This window comes from Atractosteus spatula, unplaced genomic scaffold, assembly GCF_055471065.1.
Source record: "Atractosteus spatula isolate fAtrSpa1 unplaced genomic scaffold, fAtrSpa1.hap1 Scaffold_58, whole genome shotgun sequence".
In the NCBI taxonomy this organism is placed as follows: Eukaryota; Metazoa; Chordata; class Actinopteri; order Semionotiformes; family Lepisosteidae; genus Atractosteus; species Atractosteus spatula.
In genome coordinates, this window is record NW_028296888.1 from 132501 (window position 1) to 151618 (window position 19118).

Consider the following 19118-nt stretch of genomic DNA (forward strand, 5'->3'; position numbering starts at 1 on the left):
CCACTTACGTGCCCACCCTTGCTCTCATCTTTCCCAATACCCTCTACTGCAACTAATCCCGTCCTCATGCCTTTCCTCCCCCCCCCGGCCCCTGCGGACCCCAAGGGTGGAAAGTTCTCCTCATTTAATTCCACTTCTGGCACCCTCTCTGCAGGTAAAAAGCCCCACTGAACACCCGGCAACGGTACATCGATGTACCCTTCCTTCTCCCATTCTCTTTTATATTGTGTCACACAGTCTGCAAACTCTCTCTCCACGTCGCTGTCTGTAAGCTCCCCGGTATGCCTTCTTCCCTCTTCGGTACTGCTACTTCTTCCTGTCACACCTGCCGTTGTAACTGCTCCTCTCCCCTCCTCTGCCCGCACGCTCCTCTCCATTTGTACGGTTTCCGTACCTGCCTCCCTAATCTCTCCATCTCTGGATACCACCCCTTCCTCGTTTTTCCCTTTTTCCTTTTCAACATTCTCGCCCGCACCCCCCACACATCCTTCAACTTCCATACTGTCCACAACATCTCCTTCCAACATCTCCACTTGCACACCGTCCTTCAGCGCCTCCACGTGTTTACCCTTAACTCCCACAGTGCCCCCTCCCACACCCTCCTTATCTAAGTCCCTAACCACACTAGCCTCCTTACCCGTACTCGTCTTCCCTACATCCTCTACCACCGGTGTCGTGACTTGTGCACCCTCCTTCACCTCCACCACAAGCTCACAAATGCCCCTCACCACCCTCTCATCCCCACCCTTCTTGTCTGATTCCTTGACAACACTGCCCCCTACTGTTTCCTCTACACCTGACTCTTCATTCAATTTACTCTCTTCCCCCATACCATTAACATCTACTCCTATTCCTCCCTCTTCGTTTCCCCTCAATCCCCCCCCACACTCTCCTTCACACATCCTCCCCACCTCCTCCACTTGCACACAGTTCATGTTATTCAACACTCCTGTCCCGTCAGCTACCCTTTCCTTTTCGTCTAACCTATCCTGTTCAGCCCTAACCCTCCTTCTCCCCACACAGTTTTTATATGCATGGCCTATATCCCCACATGAGAAACATCGGACCTCTTTCTTGCAATCCTTCGTCACATGTCCCTGTTCCTTACACCGACTACACACCACCATCCCACATTTTGCAGCATAGTGACCTAAAACCCCACATTTCCTACATGCAAGGGGCTGCCCTGGATAAACCAGGTATCCCCTCTCTGTCCCGATCTCAAAAAACGCAGGGGGATGCAACACCCCCCCCTCTTCCGCACCCCCAAACCGTAACCTCATCCAATAAACCCGCTTGCCCGTCCAAACCCCCTCAGAATCTCGTTCCCTCTCCCCCTTCCCCTGCAACAACACAAAATTATTCAAAAAAACATCAATGTCCTCTTCTGGAACAAATGGATCAAAAACAAAAACCGTCATCTTCCGTAACCCTCCAGCAAACATAGGACTTGCACGGAAAAGGCTCAACGGAGCCTCTCCCTTTCTCTCTGAAATCCTCTTCCATAAGTCAAAACAAAGTTCACTCGAAATCAAAGTTAACTCAAAAATCCCCCGATCGCAGTAATCCTGTAAACATAAAATGTCCGACAGCTGCACATCCAGAACCCTTTTCAAAACAAAAGTCTTGAACTTATCTCTAGTCCAAGTCTTGGGTTCTCCTCGGTCCCGCAAGGTGAAACGGATGGAATCCTTCCGCTGCTCCTTCCTCGCCCAAGGATGACCCGCCTCCATCTCCAGCCACCGATCCGAACCGCACTTCCAAGTCACAGGAACGCTCCGCCACCGTCTCCAGTTCGCATCCACTGGCCAGCAATTCCGCTCGTCGCCTCCGCCGCCTCGGTCCTCCAAACTCCAGCCCAACACTCCGCCGCTCCAGCCAATCCTTCTCCTGTTGCGTCGCTCCTTCCAGTCCTCCCGCCGCCTTCCCGACCCTCTGACTAAGACCTTGGAATTGCGGGCTTGCCGGCTTAAACCTTGATCTTAGCCAAAAGGCCGAGAAGCGATGCCCGACGCCGGCCTTGGGCGGGCGCGCGGGCGTCCGGCTGGCGCGCAGCGGCGCAGGCCGACGCCTCTGGAGCCCGGTCCGCACGCGGCTGCCGGCCGCCCGGACTCCGCTCTCCCCCTCTCTTGCCTGCCTGCTTGCTCGCCTGCCTGCCCGCCAGTCCCGGGCGGGGGCCCTGCTCTTTGATCTCCTGTCAACGGCCCGACAACGACCGCAGCCGCGGGGGGCGCCAGCCGGCCGGCCTCCTTAGCTTAGGCCCCTCCCACCAGCAGCAGCCGTGCCGAGTGAGCTGCAAGCGAAAGCGGACCGTCGGCACCTGCGGGCAGAGGCAAGGGGCAGCGCTCTCTCGGGAGGGACGGGGACACACACACACCTGCCTGCCTGCCGAAAAAAAGAAAGAAAAGGTGTATATACTAAGTTTTTTGGAGGGAAAACGGCCGGCTGTCGAAAGGGGCCCGCCTGCAAGGACGGGGACACACACACACACACACACACACACACACACACACACACACACACACACACACACACACACAAGCCACGCCTGCCTCCCTGGAAAAAGGAGGAAAAAACTAAGTTTTTTGGAGGGAAAACGCACGGGAGCCGAAAAGGGGGCCGGCCTGCTTGCCGAGAGAGTCGAGGCGCGGGAAAGTGCACGGAGGGAGCACGGGAACGGGGAGGGGGAGAGAGAGAGACACAGAGACACACAGATGGACGAGAGACGAGACCGGAGAGGAAGGAGCTCCGGTCCACCTCGCTTGCTTGCTAGCTACGTCTGTCTTTTCACCGCTGAGAGAAGGTAGTGCACCGTTCCCGGAGGCGCTGCAATACCGGGCCGATGCGTGGAGAGGACGGAGCAAGCTCCTGATCCAGCTCCCTGTTCCAAAAATCCGTTTAATATGTGGTCCCCCGATGGGGGACGTATCAGATATTAAACTGATAAGAACAGATACTACACTTGATCTTAGCCAAAAGGCCGAGAAGCGATGCCCGACGCCGGCCTTGGGCGGGCGCGCGGGCGTCCGGCTGGCGCGCAGCGGCGCAGGCCGACGCCTCTGGAGCCCGGTCCGCACGCGGCTGCCGGCCGCCCGGACTCCGCTCTCCCCCTCTCTTGCCTGCCTGCTTGCTCGCCTGCCTGCCCGCCAGTCCCGGGCGGGGGCCCTGCTCTTTGATCTCCTGTCAACGGCCCGACAACGACCGCAGCCGCGGGGGGCGCCAGCCGGCCGGCCTCCTTAGCTTAGGCCCCTCCCACCAGCAGCAGCCGTGCCGAGTGAGCTGCAAGCGAAAGCGGACCGTCGGCACCTGCGGGCAGAGGCAAGGGGCAGCGCTCTCTCGGGAGGGACGGGGACACACACACACCTGCCTGCCTGCCGAAAAAAAGAAAGAAAAGGTGTATATACTAAGTTTTTTGGAGGGAAAACGGCCGGCTGTCGAAAGGGGCCCGCCTGCAAGGACGGGGACACACACACACACACACACACACACACACACACACACACACACACACACACACACACACAAGCCACGCCTGCCTCCCTGGAAAAAGGAGGAAAAAACTAAGTTTTTTGGAGGGAAAACGCACGGGAGCCGAAAAGGGGGCCGGCCTGCTTGCCGAGAGAGTCGAGGCGCGGGAAAGTGCACGGAGGGAGCACGGGAACGGGGAGGGGGAGAGAGAGAGACACAGAGACACACAGATGGACGAGAGACGAGACCGGAGAGGAAGGAGCTCCGGTCCACCTCGCTTGCTTGCTAGCTACGTCTGTCTTTTCACCGCTGAGAGAAGGTAGTGCACCGTTCCCGGAGGCGCTGCAATACCGGGCCGATGCGTGGAGAGGACGGAGCAAGCTCCTGATCCAGCTCCCTGTTCCAAAAATCCGTTTAATATGTGGTCCCCCGATGGGGGACGTATCAGATATTAAACTGATAAGAACAGATACTACACTTGATCTTAGCCAAAAGGCCGAGAAGCGATGCCCGACGCCGGCCTTGGGCGGGCGCGCGGGCGTCCGGCTGGCGCGCAGCGGCGCAGGCCGACGCCTCTGGAGCCCGGTCCGCACGCGGCTGCCGGCCGCCCGGACTCCGCTCTCCCCCTCTCTTGCCTGCCTGCTTGCTCGCCTGCCTGCCCGCCAGTCCCGGGCGGGGGCCCTGCTCTTTGATCTCCTGTCAACGGCCCGACAACGACCGCAGCCGCGGGGGGCGCCAGCCGGCCGGCCTCCTTAGCTTAGGCCCCTCCCACCAGCAGCAGCCGTGCCGAGTGAGCTGCAAGCGAAAGCGGACCGTCGGCACCTGCGGGCAGAGGCAAGGGGCAGCGCTCTCTCGGGAGGGACGGGGACACACACACACCTGCCTGCCTGCCGAAAAAAAGAAAGAAAAGGTGTATATACTAAGTTTTTTGGAGGGAAAACGGCCGGCTGTCGAAAGGGGCCCGCCTGCAAGGACGGGGACACACACACACACACACACACACACACACACACACACACACACACACACACACACACACACACAAGCCACGCCTGCCTCCCTGGAAAAAGGAGGAAAAAACTAAGTTTTTTGGAGGGAAAACGCACGGGAGCCGAAAAGGGGGCCGGCCTGCTTGCCGAGAGAGTCGAGGCGCGGGAAAGTGCACGGAGGGAGCACGGGAACGGGGAGGGGGAGAGAGAGAGACACAGAGACACACAGATGGACGAGAGACGAGACCGGAGAGGAAGGAGCTCCGGTCCACCTCGCTTGCTTGCTAGCTACGTCTGTCTTTTCACCGCTGAGAGAAGGTAGTGCACCGTTCCCGGAGGCGCTGCAATACCGGGCCGATGCGTGGAGAGGACGGAGCAAGCTCCTGATCCAGCTCCCTGTTCCAAAAATCCGTTTAATATGTGGTCCCCCGATGGGGGACGTATCAGATATTAAACTGATAAGAACAGATACTACACTTGATCTTAGCCAAAAGGCCGAGAAGCGATGCCCGACGCCGGCCTTGGGCGGGCGCGCGGGCGTCCGGCTGGCGCGCAGCGGCGCAGGCCGACGCCTCTGGAGCCCGGTCCGCACGCGGCTGCCGGCCGCCCGGACTCCGCTCTCCCCCTCTCTTGCCTGCCTGCTTGCTCGCCTGCCTGCCCGCCAGTCCCGGGCGGGGGCCCTGCTCTTTGATCTCCTGTCAACGGCCCGACAACGACCGCAGCCGCGGGGGGCGCCAGCCGGCCGGCCTCCTTAGCTTAGGCCCCTCCCACCAGCAGCAGCCGTGCCGAGTGAGCTGCAAGCGAAAGCGGACCGTCGGCACCTGCGGGCAGAGGCAAGGGGCAGCGCTCTCTCGGGAGGGACGGGGACACACACACACCTGCCTGCCTGCCGAAAAAAAGAAAGAAAAGGTGTATATACTAAGTTTTTTGGAGGGAAAACGGCCGGCTGTCGAAAGGGGCCCGCCTGCAAGGACGGGGACACACACACACACACACACACACACACACACACACACACACACACACACACACACACACACAAGCCACGCCTGCCTCCCTGGAAAAAGGAGGAAAAAACTAAGTTTTTTGGAGGGAAAACGCACGGGAGCCGAAAAGGGGGCCGGCCTGCTTGCCGAGAGAGTCGAGGCGCGGGAAAGTGCACGGAGGGAGCACGGGAACGGGGAGGGGGAGAGAGAGAGACACAGAGACACACAGATGGACGAGAGACGAGACCGGAGAGGAAGGAGCTCCGGTCCACCTCGCTTGCTTGCTAGCTACGTCTGTCTTTTCACCGCTGAGAGAAGGTAGTGCACCGTTCCCGGAGGCGCTGCAATACCGGGCCGATGCGTGGAGAGGACGGAGCAAGCTCCTGATCCAGCTCCCTGTTCCAAAAATCCGTTTAATATGTGGTCCCCCGATGGGGGACGTATCAGATATTAAACTGATAAGAACAGATACTACACTTGATCTTAGCCAAAAGGCCGAGAAGCGATGCCCGACGCCGGCCTTGGGCGGGCGCGCGGGCGTCCGGCTGGCGCGCAGCGGCGCAGGCCGACGCCTCTGGAGCCCGGTCCGCACGCGGCTGCCGGCCGCCCGGACTCCGCTCTCCCCCTCTCTTGCCTGCCTGCTTGCTCGCCTGCCTGCCCGCCAGTCCCGGGCGGGGGCCCTGCTCTTTGATCTCCTGTCAACGGCCCGACAACGACCGCAGCCGCGGGGGGCGCCAGCCGGCCGGCCTCCTTAGCTTAGGCCCCTCCCACCAGCAGCAGCCGTGCCGAGTGAGCTGCAAGCGAAAGCGGACCGTCGGCACCTGCGGGCAGAGGCAAGGGGCAGCGCTCTCTCGGGAGGGACGGGGACACACACACACCTGCCTGCCTGCCGAAAAAAAGAAAGAAAAGGTGTATATACTAAGTTTTTTGGAGGGAAAACGGCCGGCTGTCGAAAGGGGCCCGCCTGCAAGGACGGGGACACACACACACACACACACACACACACACACACACACACACACACACACACACACACACACACACAAGCCACGCCTGCCTCCCTGGAAAAAGGAGGAAAAAACTAAGTTTTTTGGAGGGAAAACGCACGGGAGCCGAAAAGGGGGCCGGCCTGCTTGCCGAGAGAGTCGAGGCGCGGGAAAGTGCACGGAGGGAGCACGGGAACGGGGAGGGGGAGAGAGAGAGACACAGAGACACACAGATGGACGAGAGACGAGACCGGAGAGGAAGGAGCTCCGGTCCACCTCGCTTGCTTGCTAGCTACGTCTGTCTTTTCACCGCTGAGAGAAGGTAGTGCACCGTTCCCGGAGGCGCTGCAATACCGGGCCGATGCGTGGAGAGGACGGAGCAAGCTCCTGATCCAGCTCCCTGTTCCAAAAATCCGTTTAATATGTGGTCCCCCGATGGGGGACGTATCAGATATTAAACTGATAAGAACAGATACTACACTTGATCTTAGCCAAAAGGCCGAGAAGCGATGCCCGACGCCGGCCTTGGGCGGGCGCGCGGGCGTCCGGCTGGCGCGCAGCGGCGCAGGCCGACGCCTCTGGAGCCCGGTCCGCACGCGGCTGCCGGCCGCCCGGACTCCGCTCTCCCCCTCTCTTGCCTGCCTGCTTGCTCGCCTGCCTGCCCGCCAGTCCCGGGCGGGGGCCCTGCTCTTTGATCTCCTGTCAACGGCCCGACAACGACCGCAGCCGCGGGGGGCGCCAGCCGGCCGGCCTCCTTAGCTTAGGCCCCTCCCACCAGCAGCAGCCGTGCCGAGTGAGCTGCAAGCGAAAGCGGACCGTCGGCACCTGCGGGCAGAGGCAAGGGGCAGCGCTCTCTCGGGAGGGACGGGGACACACACACACCTGCCTGCCTGCCGAAAAAAAGAAAGAAAAGGTGTATATACTAAGTTTTTTGGAGGGAAAACGGCCGGCTGTCGAAAGGGGCCCGCCTGCAAGGACGGGGACACACACACACACACACACACACACACACACACACACACACACACACACACACACACACACACACAAGCCACGCCTGCCTCCCTGGAAAAAGGAGGAAAAAACTAAGTTTTTTGGAGGGAAAACGCACGGGAGCCGAAAAGGGGGCCGGCCTGCTTGCCGAGAGAGTCGAGGCGCGGGAAAGTGCACGGAGGGAGCACGGGAACGGGGAGGGGGAGAGAGAGAGACACAGAGACACACAGATGGACGAGAGACGAGACCGGAGAGGAAGGAGCTCCGGTCCACCTCGCTTGCTTGCTAGCTACGTCTGTCTTTTCACCGCTGAGAGAAGGTAGTGCACCGTTCCCGGAGGCGCTGCAATACCGGGCCGATGCGTGGAGAGGACGGAGCAAGCTCCTGATCCAGCTCCCTGTTCCAAAAATCCGTTTAATATGTGGTCCCCCGATGGGGGACGTATCAGATATTAAACTGATAAGAACAGATACTACACTTGATCTTAGCCAAAAGGCCGAGAAGCGATGCCCGACGCCGGCCTTGGGCGGGCGCGCGGGCGTCCGGCTGGCGCGCAGCGGCGCAGGCCGACGCCTCTGGAGCCCGGTCCGCACGCGGCTGCCGGCCGCCCGGACTCCGCTCTCCCCCTCTCTTGCCTGCCTGCTTGCTCGCCTGCCTGCCCGCCAGTCCCGGGCGGGGGCCCTGCTCTTTGATCTCCTGTCAACGGCCCGACAACGACCGCAGCCGCGGGGGGCGCCAGCCGGCCGGCCTCCTTAGCTTAGGCCCCTCCCACCAGCAGCAGCCGTGCCGAGTGAGCTGCAAGCGAAAGCGGACCGTCGGCACCTGCGGGCAGAGGCAAGGGGCAGCGCTCTCTCGGGAGGGACGGGGACACACACACACCTGCCTGCCTGCCGAAAAAAAGAAAGAAAAGGTGTATATACTAAGTTTTTTGGAGGGAAAACGGCCGGCTGTCGAAAGGGGCCCGCCTGCAAGGACGGGGACACACACACACACACACACACACACACACACACACACACACACACACACACACACACACAAGCCACGCCTGCCTCCCTGGAAAAAGGAGGAAAAAACTAAGTTTTTAGAGAGTCGAGGCGCGGGAAAGTGCACGGAGGGAGCACGGGAACGGGGAGGGGGAGAGAGAGAGACACAGAGACACACAGATGGACGAGAGACGAGACCGGAGAGGAAGGAGCTCCGGTCCACCTCGCTTGCTTGCTAGCTACGTCTGTCTTTTCACCGCTGAGAGAAGGTAGTGCACCGTTCCCGGAGGCGCTGCAATACCGGGCCGATGCGTGGAGAGGACGGAGCAAGCTCCTGATCCAGCTCCCTGTTCCAAAAATCCGTTTAATATGTGGTCCCCCGATGGGGGACGTATCAGATATTAAACTGATAAGAACAGATACTACACTTGATCTTAGCCAAAAGGCCGAGAAGCGATGCCCGACGCCGGCCTTGGGCGGGCGCGCGGGCGTCCGGCTGGCGCGCAGCGGCGCAGGCCGACGCCTCTGGAGCCCGGTCCGCACGCGGCTGCCGGCCGCCCGGACTCCGCTCTCCCCCTCTCTTGCCTGCCTGCTTGCTCGCCTGCCTGCCCGCCAGTCCCGGGCGGGGGCCCTGCTCTTTGATCTCCTGTCAACGGCCCGACAACGACCGCAGCCGCGGGGGGCGCCAGCCGGCCGGCCTCCTTAGCTTAGGCCCCTCCCACCAGCAGCAGCCGTGCCGAGTGAGCTGCAAGCGAAAGCGGACCGTCGGCACCTGCGGGCAGAGGCAAGGGGCAGCGCTCTCTCGGGAGGGACGGGGACACACACACACCTGCCTGCCTGCCGAAAAAAAGAAAGAAAAGGTGTATATACTAAGTTTTTTGGAGGGAAAACGGCCGGCTGTCGAAAGGGGCCCGCCTGCAAGGACGGGGACACACACACACACACACACACACACACACACACACACACACACACACACACACAAGCCACGCCTGCCTCCCTGGAAAAAGGAGGAAAAAACTAAGTTTTTTGGAGGGAAAACGCACGGGAGCCGAAAAGGGGGCCGGCCTGCTTGCCGAGAGAGTCGAGGCGCGGGAAAGTGCACGGAGGGAGCACGGGAACGGGGAGGGGGAGAGAGAGAGACACAGAGACACACAGATGGACGAGAGACGAGACCGGAGAGGAAGGAGCTCCGGTCCACCTCGCTTGCTTGCTAGCTACGTCTGTCTTTTCACCGCTGAGAGAAGGTAGTGCACCGTTCCCGGAGGCGCTGCAATACCGGGCCGATGCGTGGAGAGGACGGAGCAAGCTCCTGATCCAGCTCCCTGTTCCAAAAATCCGTTTAATATGTGGTCCCCCGATGGGGGACGTATCAGATATTAAACTGATAAGAACAGATACTACACTTGATCTTAGCCAAAAGGCCGAGAAGCGATGCCCGACGCCGGCCTTGGGCGGGCGCGCGGGCGTCCGGCTGGCGCGCAGCGGCGCAGGCCGACGCCTCTGGAGCCCGGTCCGCACGCGGCTGCCGGCCGCCCGGACTCCGCTCTCCCCCTCTCTTGCCTGCCTGCTTGCTCGCCTGCCTGCCCGCCAGTCCCGGGCGGGGGCCCTGCTCTTTGATCTCCTGTCAACGGCCCGACAACGACCGCAGCCGCGGGGGGCGCCAGCCGGCCGGCCTCCTTAGCTTAGGCCCCTCCCACCAGCAGCAGCCGTGCCGAGTGAGCTGCAAGCGAAAGCGGACCGTCGGCACCTGCGGGCAGAGGCAAGGGGCAGCGCTCTCTCGGGAGGGACGGGGACACACACACACCTGCCTGCCTGCCGAAAAAAAGAAAGAAAAGGTGTATATACTAAGTTTTTTGGAGGGAAAACGGCCGGCTGTCGAAAGGGGCCCGCCTGCAAGGACGGGGACACACACACACACACACACACACACACACACACACACACACACACACACACAAGCCACGCCTGCCTCCCTGGAAAAAGGAGGAAAAAACTAAGTTTTTTGGAGGGAAAACGCACGGGAGCCGAAAAGGGGGCCGGCCTGCTTGCCGAGAGAGTCGAGGCGCGGGAAAGTGCACGGAGGGAGCACGGGAACGGGGAGGGGGAGAGAGAGAGACACAGAGACACACAGATGGACGAGAGACGAGACCGGAGAGGAAGGAGCTCCGGTCCACCTCGCTTGCTTGCTAGCTACGTCTGTCTTTTCACCGCTGAGAGAAGGTAGTGCACCGTTCCCGGAGGCGCTGCAATACCGGGCCGATGCGTGGAGAGGACGGAGCAAGCTCCTGATCCAGCTCCCTGTTCCAAAAATCCGTTTAATATGTGGTCCCCCGATGGGGGACGTATCAGATATTAAACTGATAAGAACAGATACTACACTTGATCTTAGCCAAAAGGCCGAGAAGCGATGCCCGACGCCGGCCTTGGGCGGGCGCGCGGGCGTCCGGCTGGCGCGCAGCGGCGCAGGCCGACGCCTCTGGAGCCCGGTCCGCACGCGGCTGCCGGCCGCCCGGACTCCGCTCTCCCCCTCTCTTGCCTGCCTGCTTGCTCGCCTGCCTGCCCGCCAGTCCCGGGCGGGGGCCCTGCTCTTTGATCTCCTGTCAACGGCCCGACAACGACCGCAGCCGCGGGGGGCGCCAGCCGGCCGGCCTCCTTAGCTTAGGCCCCTCCCACCAGCAGCAGCCGTGCCGAGTGAGCTGCAAGCGAAAGCGGACCGTCGGCACCTGCGGGCAGAGGCAAGGGGCAGCGCTCTCTCGGGAGGGACGGGGACACACACACACCTGCCTGCCTGCCGAAAAAAAGAAAGAAAAGGTGTATATACTAAGTTTTTTGGAGGGAAAACGGCCGGCTGTCGAAAGGGGCCCGCCTGCAAGGACGGGGCACACACACACACACACACACACACACACACACACACACACACACACACACACAAGCCACGCCTGCCTCCCTGGAAAAAGGAGGAAAAAACTAAGTTTTTTGGAGGGAAAACGCACGGGAGCCGAAAAGGGGGCCGGCCTGCTTGCCGAGAGAGTCGAGGCGCGGGAAAGTGCACGGAGGGAGCACGGGAACGGGGAGGGGGAGAGAGAGAGACACAGAGACACACAGATGGACGAGAGACGAGACCGGAGAGGAAGGAGCTCCGGTCCACCTCGCTTGCTTGCTAGCTACGTCTGTCTTTTCACCGCTGAGAGAAGGTAGTGCACCGTTCCCGGAGGCGCTGCAATACCGGGCCGATGCGTGGAGAGGACGGAGCAAGCTCCTGATCCAGCTCCCTGTTCCAAAAATCCGTTTAATATGTGGTCCCCCGATGGGGGACGTATCAGATATTAAACTGATAAGAACAGATACTACACTTGATCTTAGCCAAAAGGCCGAGAAGCGATGCCCGACGCCGGCCTTGGGCGGGCGCGCGGGCGTCCGGCTGGCGCGCAGCGGCGCAGGCCGACGCCTCTGGAGCCCGGTCCGCACGCGGCTGCCGGCCGCCCGGACTCCGCTCTCCCCCTCTCTTGCCTGCCTGCTTGCTCGCCTGCCTGCCCGCCAGTCCCGGGCGGGGGCCCTGCTCTTTGATCTCCTGTCAACGGCCCGACAACGACCGCAGCCGCGGGGGGCGCCAGCCGGCCGGCCTCCTTAGCTTAGGCCCCTCCCACCAGCAGCAGCCGTGCCGAGTGAGCTGCAAGCGAAAGCGGACCGTCGGCACCTGCGGGCAGAGGCAAGGGGCAGCGCTCTCTCGGGAGGGACGGGGACACACACACACCTGCCTGCCTGCCGAAAAAAAGAAAGAAAAGGTGTATATACTAAGTTTTTTGGAGGGAAAACGGCCGGCTGTCGAAAGGGGCCCGCCTGCAAGGACGGGGACACACACACACACACACACACACACACACACACACACACACACACACACACAAGCCACGCCTGCCTCCCTGGAAAAAGGAGGAAAAAACTAAGTTTTTTGGAGGGAAAACGCACGGGAGCCGAAAAGGGGGCCGGCCTGCTTGCCGAGAGAGTCGAGGCGCGGGAAAGTGCACGGAGGGAGCACGGGAACGGGGAGGGGGAGAGAGAGAGACACAGAGACACACAGATGGACGAGAGACGAGACCGGAGAGGAAGGAGCTCCGGTCCACCTCGCTTGCTTGCTAGCTACGTCTGTCTTTTCACCGCTGAGAGAAGGTAGTGCACCGTTCCCGGAGGCGCTGCAATACCGGGCCGATGCGTGGAGAGGACGGAGCAAGCTCCTGATCCAGCTCCCTGTTCCAAAAATCCGTTTAATATGTGGTCCCCCGATGGGGGACGTATCAGATATTAAACTGATAAGAACAGATACTACACTTGATCTTAGCCAAAAGGCCGAGAAGCGATGCCCGACGCCGGCCTTGGGCGGGCGCGCGGGCGTCCGGCTGGCGCGCAGCGGCGCAGGCCGACGCCTCTGGAGCCCGGTCCGCACGCGGCTGCCGGCCGCCCGGACTCCGCTCTCCCCCTCTCTTGCCTGCCTGCTTGCTCGCCTGCCTGCCCGCCAGTCCCGGGCGGGGGCCCTGCTCTTTGATCTCCTGTCAACGGCCCGACAACGACCGCAGCCGCGGGGGGCGCCAGCCGGCCGGCCTCCTTAGCTTAGGCCCCTCCCACCAGCAGCAGCCGTGCCGAGTGAGCTGCAAGCGAAAGCGGACCGTCGGCACCTGCGGGCAGAGGCAAGGGGCAGCGCTCTCTCGGGAGGGACGGGGACACACACACACCTGCCTGCCTGCCGAAAAAAAGAAAGAAAAGGTGTATATACTAAGTTTTTTGGAGGGAAAACGGCCGGCTGTCGAAAGGGGCCCGCCTGCAAGGACGGGGACACACACACACACACACACACACACACACACACACACACACACACACACACAAGCCACGCCTGCCTCCCTGGAAAAAGGAGGAAAAAACTAAGTTTTTTGGAGGGAAAACGCACGGGAGCCGAAAAGGGGGCCGGCCTGCTTGCCGAGAGAGTCGAGGCGCGGGAAAGTGCACGGAGGGAGCACGGGAACGGGGAGGGGGAGAGAGAGAGACACAGAGACACACAGATGGACGAGAGACGAGACCGGAGAGGAAGGAGCTCCGGTCCACCTCGCTTGCTTGCTAGCTACGTCTGTCTTTTCACCGCTGAGAGAAGGTAGTGCACCGTTCCCGGAGGCGCTGCAATACCGGGCCGATGCGTGGAGAGGACGGAGCAAGCTCCTGATCCAGCTCCCTGTTCCAAAAATCCGTTTAATATGTGGTCCCCCGATGGGGGACGTATCAGATATTAAACTGATAAGAACAGATACTACACTTGATCTTAGCCAAAAGGCCGAGAAGCGATGCCCGACGCCGGCCTTGGGCGGGCGCGCGGGCGTCCGGCTGGCGCGCAGCGGCGCAGGCCGACGCCTCTGGAGCCCGGTCCGCACGCGGCTGCCGGCCGCCCGGACTCCGCTCTCCCCCTCTCTTGCCTGCCTGCTTGCTCGCCTGCCTGCCCGCCAGTCCCGGGCGGGGGCCCTGCTCTTTGATCTCCTGTCAACGGCCCGACAACGACCGCAGCCGCGGGGGGCGCCAGCCGGCCGGCCTCCTTAGCTTAGGCCCCTCCCACCAGCAGCAGCCGTGCCGAGTGAGCTGCAAGCGAAAGCGGACCGTCGGCACCTGCGGGCAGAGGCAAGGGGCAGCGCTCTCTCGGGAGGGACGGGGACACACACACACCTGCCTGCCTGCCGAAAAAAAGAAAGAAAAGGTGTATATACTAAGTTTTTTGGAGGGAAAACGGCCGGCTGTCGAAAGGGGCCCGCCTGCAAGGACGGGGACACACACACACACACACACACACACACACACACACACACACACACACACACAAGCCACGCCTGCCTCCCTGGAAAAAGGAGGAAAAAACTAAGTTTTTTGGAGGGAAAACGCACGGGAGCCGAAAAGGGGGCCGGCCTGCTTGCCGAGAGAGTCGAGGCGCGGGAAAGTGCACGGAGGGAGCACGGGAACGGGGAGGGGGAGAGAGAGAGACACAGAGACACACAGATGGACGAGAGACGAGACCGGAGAGGAAGGAGCTCCGGTCCACCTCGCTTGCTTGCTAGCTACGTCTGTCTTTTCACCGCTGAGAGAAGGTAGTGCACCGTTCCCGGAGGCGCTGCAATACCGGGCCGATGCGTGGAGAGGACGGAGCAAGCTCCTGATCCAGCTCCCTGTTCCAAAAATCCGTTTAATATGTGGTCCCCCGATGGGGGACGTATCAGATATTAAACTGATAAGAACAGATACTACACTTGATCTTAGCCAAAAGGCCGAGAAGCGATGCCCGACGCCGGCCTTGGGCGGGCGCGCGGGCGTCCGGCTGGCGCGCAGCGGCGCAGGCCGACGCCTCTGGAGCCCGGTCCGCACGCGGCTGCCGGCCGCCCGGACTCCGCTCTCCCCCTCTCTTGCCTGCCTGCTTGCTCGCCTGCCTGCCCGCCAGTCCCGGGCGGGGGCCCTGCTCTTTGATCTCCTGTCAACGGCCCGACAACGACCGCAGCCGCGGGGGGCGCCAGCCGGCCGGCCTCCTTAGCTTAGGCCCCTCCCACCAGCAGCAGCCGTGCCGAGTGAGCTGCAAGCGAAAGCGGACCGTCGGCACCTGCGGGCAGAGGCAAGGGGCAGCGCTCTCTCGGGAGGGACGGGGACACACACACACCTGCCTGCCTGCCGAAAAAAAGAAAGAAAAGGTGTATATACTAAGTTTTTTGGAGGGAAAACGGCCGGCTGTCGAAAGGGGCCCGCCTGCAAGGACGGGGACAAAAAGAAAGAAAAGGTGTATATACTAAGTTTTTTGGAGGGAAAACGGCCGGCTGTCGAAAGGGGCCCGCCTGCAAGGACGGGGACACACACACACACACACACACACACACACACACACACACACACACACACACACACACACACAAGCCACGCCTGCCTCCCTGGAAAAAGGAGGAAAAAACTAAGTTTTTTGGAGGGAAAACGCACGGGAGCCGAAAAGGGGGCCGGCCTGCTTGCCGAGAGAGTCGAGGCGCGGGAAAGTGCACGGAGGGAGCACGGGAACGGGGAGGGGGAGAGAGAGAGACACAGAGACACACAGATGGACGAGAGACGAGACCGGAGAGGAAGGAGCTCCGGTCCACCTCGCTTGCTTGCTAGCTACGTCTGTCTTTTCACCGCTGAGAGAAGGTAGTGCACCGTTCCCGGAGGCGCTGCAATACCGGGCCGATGCGTGGAGAGGACGGAGCAAGCTCCTGATCCAGCTCCCTGTTCCAAAAATCCGTTTAATATGTGGTCCCCCGATGGGGGACGTATCAGATATTAAACTGATAAGAACAGATTTTTTTATATATTTTTATTAGAAAAAAGTACGTTAACAAATCATAAAACAGTCCCACACCAACACCCCCCTAATGTCCCGTGCACAAATCCTTCCAGCGCTCTTTTGCTGCAGCAAACCCCCATCTGTGAATGTCCCACTGGACCCTCCTGGCCACCTCCTCCTTCACCCTCCGCAGGATCCCAAAAGCAGGCTTCTCCACGCCGTGCTTCACCAGGTCTGTCCGGGCATCCCAGATGAAGGCCTTGACCAGGCTGACCAGTAGCCACAGCAGGAACTTCCGGTTCCGGCCCCGGATGCCGGCGATCCCTTTCAGGACGGACGCTTGCGTGATGGGGGAATCGGGGCTTACCTGTGCAAAGAGGGTCCCGCACGATCTCCACACCCTCTGGGCGAAGGCACACTCCCAGAAGACGTGACCCACCGTCTCTTCGCCCGCGCAGCCGTGTCGCGGGCACAGGCTCTGTCTGGAGAGCCCGTGCGCATGCATGACGGCCCTGACCGTCAGCCGACCCCACACGCAGAGCCAGTTCAGGTCCTTCAGCTTGTTATCCAGCCCCTCCGGCTGGACCCGCTGCCAGATGATCCGGGACACACCCGGGATCGCCGGCCGTTCTTCCGCCTTCACCATCCTGTACATGGTCCTGTGATTCAAACAGTTCGTCCCTTCCTTGATCCCCGGGTGTGCCCGCAGCCACCGCACTGCGTGGCGGTAGTGCAGCGGGAGCCGCTCTGCTTTGGGGGTCGTGTTGGTCCAGACCGTCAGGTGCCGCATGCTCGCCGCCAGCCAGAGACTGACAAACCGGCTGCACAGGTGGGCCGGGTTGTCGTGCAGGACCGTGCACAGGCTCGCTATGAAGGCGCAGTCCAACTTCGCCGGGAAGTCCAAGATCCCCCGACCCCCATCGGCCAGGGGTCTGTACATATCACACCTCTTCACCCGTTCGTAGGTGTGACCCCAGACGAAGTTGAAGATGCTCCTCACCAGATCTCTCCGCTTCCGGACCGGCAGGGGGTACACTACCGCCAGGTGGAGAAGCAGAGGCAGGACTTCCGCCTTCAGTACCAGCGCCTTCCCGATCCAGGTTAGCGATCGTTGCTGCCACAGGCCTAGCTTCCGGTTGACTTTCCGGAACCCGGCCTCCCAGTTGACACCTCCAGGATCTGTGGAGTGAAAGCTCACCCCCAGGATCTTCAGCGGCCCAGTCGTCCGTGACAGACCGCCAAAGTCCCGCGGCTCGCTCGGCCAGGTCCCGAAGACCTTCACTAAGCTCTTGGCCCTGTTCAGTCGGGCGCCGGTACCTCTTGAGAAATCCTCGACAATGCTGAGCGCCCTCCCCAGGCCGCCTTCAGAGCCCAGGAAGAGCGTGACGTCGTCTGCATATGCCGCGATCTTCGCCATCTGCCCTCCTCCACCTGGCACCAGGATCCCATCCACTCCCGGATCCCTCCTGAGCTGGTCCAGGAGGATCTCTAGGAAAAGCACATACAGCAGGGGCGAGAGAGGACAGCCCTGTCGCACACCACACCGCACTGGAATATGCCCGCCCAACGCTCCGTTGACGCATACCCGGGATGCCACCCCGTTGTACAAGGTCCGGACCCACCTGACAAACCCGTCCGGCAGACCCTTCCTCTTCAGGAGTGCCCACAGAATCTCGTGATGGACCCGGTCAAAGGCCTTGGTCTGGTCGAGGCTCACCAGCAGGAGCGGCAGGCCTCTATCTTCCACCCACGCGACGACGTCGCGGATCAGCTGCAGGGTCCAGCTGATCTTGCGGCCTGCCACACCACACGTCTGGTCAGCCTGCACCAAGGCCGGCATCACTGTTCTCAGGCGGCCGCCCAGCACCCTGGCCAAGATCTTATAGTCAGTGCACAGGAGCTGGATTGGCCGCCAATTCCCCAGGTCTGCCTTGTCACCTCCCTTATGGACGAGGGAGATGACACCGATCTTCATGGTGGCACCGAGCCCATCACGGTCCAGCACCTCGTTGAATACCTGCACCAAGAGCGGCTCCAGCTGGTCAAAAAAGGTGAGGTAAAACTCGGTCGGTAGACCGTCTATGCCAGGGACAGTGCCCTTCTTCATCCCCATCAGGGCAGATCGGATCTCTGCCCCTGACACTGCCCCGCCCAGAGCAGCGGGGTCGTCTACCGCCGGCTCCACTCCGTCCAGGAGCCTGCTCCTGATACCGGTGTCGGTCTCCTTCTCATCAAACAGGGTGCTGTAATATTCTGTGGCACACTCCAACATCCCGGGTATGGAAGTGGCTACAGACCCGTCCGTCCTCCGAACGCCGTCAAAGAAGCCTCGCTCTTGTTGCCTCCTCACGGCGCCGAAGAACTGGGACGAGCAGCTTTCGTCATTCTCCCTCCAGACTCCACGGAGCCTGAAAAGAAAGTCCTTAGCCCACTGCAGCCACTTACCCCTAAGCAGGCTCTTGATGTGGGCGATCTTCTCCCCCTCGTAAGCGCCCCCTTGGTTCAGCTGCGCATACAGTGCCTCGAGCTCCTCCTGGAGCTTGGTGCACTGGCGGGCCTCCAAACTGCGGCGGATCCTGCAGTACTTCTTCGTCACCACCGCGATGGTGCGCTTGCAGGACTCCCACCAGTGCACCGCCGAACTGAAGGCGTCCCTCCTCTCCGCACATGCCCTCAGCACTGTAGCGATCTTCCTCTGGTATCTCGCCTCCTGCAGGACTTGCCTGTTCAGCTTCCAGTATCCGGCCTGGAAACGAGGGTCCTCAACACCAAAGGAAACCGTCAGCATGTGATGGTCGGAAAACCAAGTAGGGGTCGCTTGCCTGCTTAGGGTCGTCCAGTTCGCCGAAGTGAAGACATAATCCAGCCGCCTGAAGGTCCCCCTTCCGTTGTCCCAGGTGTGATGTGCGACATTCTGAAATCCGTCCCGCAGGCCAAAATCTGCAATCAGAGACCGCAACCCATGGGCACCCTCACCTTGTGAGTCCCCCAGGTCGATGTTAAAATCCCCGCCGATGATCAGCTCTCTGTTTGTGTACAGCAGGGGCTCCAGATCTTTCAGGAAGGAGCCCTGCTGCCGCCGGTCCGCCGGGACATACACACCGATCAGCCGGGTCCGCACCCCGTGCCGGGTCCCGTCGACCACCAGCAGGCGCCCGGGGACCACAGAGCTGACCACCTGTGCCGCAAACCCTGGGGAACCACACAGGATGCCCACGCCAGAGGAGTTCACCCCCCCAACGCTCCACCACGAGGGCCCCTTTGTCCACTCCTTCTGGTAAGCGAGCACATCGTCGTGGTCTTTCAGATGGGTCTCCTGCAAAAAGCAAATATCCAAAAGCCTTTGGGACAAATATCGGAAAACTCCAGCTCGT

General features: G+C 61.2%; 14 non-coding genes across 14 annotated transcripts; all 14 read right to left on the bottom strand.

Annotated features, from left to right (window-relative positions):
- Positions 1-2801: 2801 nt before the first annotated feature.
- On the bottom strand, positions 2802-2992 carry LOC148806100 (U2 spliceosomal RNA). The gene has a single exon (XR_016089842.1). It is a non-coding gene; the product is annotated as a U2 spliceosomal RNA (small nuclear RNA).
- A 793-nt stretch (positions 2993-3785) lies between these two features.
- On the bottom strand, positions 3786-3976 carry LOC148806101 (U2 spliceosomal RNA). Its single transcript, XR_016089843.1, has one exon. It is a non-coding gene; the product is annotated as a U2 spliceosomal RNA (small nuclear RNA).
- A 797-nt stretch (positions 3977-4773) lies between these two features.
- On the bottom strand, positions 4774-4964 carry LOC148806102 (U2 spliceosomal RNA). Its single transcript, XR_016089844.1, has one exon. It is a non-coding gene; the product is annotated as a U2 spliceosomal RNA (small nuclear RNA).
- Positions 4965-5759: 795 nt separating this feature from the next.
- LOC148806103 (U2 spliceosomal RNA) lies at positions 5760-5950 on the bottom strand. Its single transcript, XR_016089739.1, has one exon. It is a non-coding gene; the product is annotated as a U2 spliceosomal RNA (small nuclear RNA).
- A 799-nt stretch (positions 5951-6749) lies between these two features.
- Positions 6750-6940, bottom strand: LOC148806104 (U2 spliceosomal RNA). The gene has a single exon (XR_016089740.1). It is a non-coding gene; the product is annotated as a U2 spliceosomal RNA (small nuclear RNA).
- Positions 6941-7739: 799 nt separating this feature from the next.
- LOC148806105 (U2 spliceosomal RNA) lies at positions 7740-7930 on the bottom strand. The gene has a single exon (XR_016089741.1). It is a non-coding gene; the product is annotated as a U2 spliceosomal RNA (small nuclear RNA).
- Positions 7931-8675: 745 nt separating this feature from the next.
- Positions 8676-8866, bottom strand: LOC148806106 (U2 spliceosomal RNA). Its single transcript, XR_016089742.1, has one exon. It is a non-coding gene; the product is annotated as a U2 spliceosomal RNA (small nuclear RNA).
- Positions 8867-9653: 787 nt separating this feature from the next.
- LOC148806107 (U2 spliceosomal RNA) lies at positions 9654-9844 on the bottom strand. Its single transcript, XR_016089743.1, has one exon. It is a non-coding gene; the product is annotated as a U2 spliceosomal RNA (small nuclear RNA).
- A 785-nt stretch (positions 9845-10629) lies between these two features.
- On the bottom strand, positions 10630-10820 carry LOC148806108 (U2 spliceosomal RNA). Its single transcript, XR_016089745.1, has one exon. It is a non-coding gene; the product is annotated as a U2 spliceosomal RNA (small nuclear RNA).
- A 786-nt stretch (positions 10821-11606) lies between these two features.
- LOC148806109 (U2 spliceosomal RNA) lies at positions 11607-11797 on the bottom strand. Its single transcript, XR_016089746.1, has one exon. It is a non-coding gene; the product is annotated as a U2 spliceosomal RNA (small nuclear RNA).
- Positions 11798-12582: 785 nt separating this feature from the next.
- On the bottom strand, positions 12583-12773 carry LOC148806110 (U2 spliceosomal RNA). The gene has a single exon (XR_016089747.1). It is a non-coding gene; the product is annotated as a U2 spliceosomal RNA (small nuclear RNA).
- A 785-nt stretch (positions 12774-13558) lies between these two features.
- Positions 13559-13749, bottom strand: LOC148806111 (U2 spliceosomal RNA). The gene has a single exon (XR_016089748.1). It is a non-coding gene; the product is annotated as a U2 spliceosomal RNA (small nuclear RNA).
- Positions 13750-14534: 785 nt separating this feature from the next.
- Positions 14535-14725, bottom strand: LOC148806112 (U2 spliceosomal RNA). Its single transcript, XR_016089749.1, has one exon. It is a non-coding gene; the product is annotated as a U2 spliceosomal RNA (small nuclear RNA).
- Positions 14726-15606: 881 nt separating this feature from the next.
- Positions 15607-15791, bottom strand: LOC148806113 (U2 spliceosomal RNA). The gene has a single exon (XR_016089790.1). It is a non-coding gene; the product is annotated as a U2 spliceosomal RNA (small nuclear RNA).
- Positions 15792-19118: the final 3327 nt, after the last annotated feature.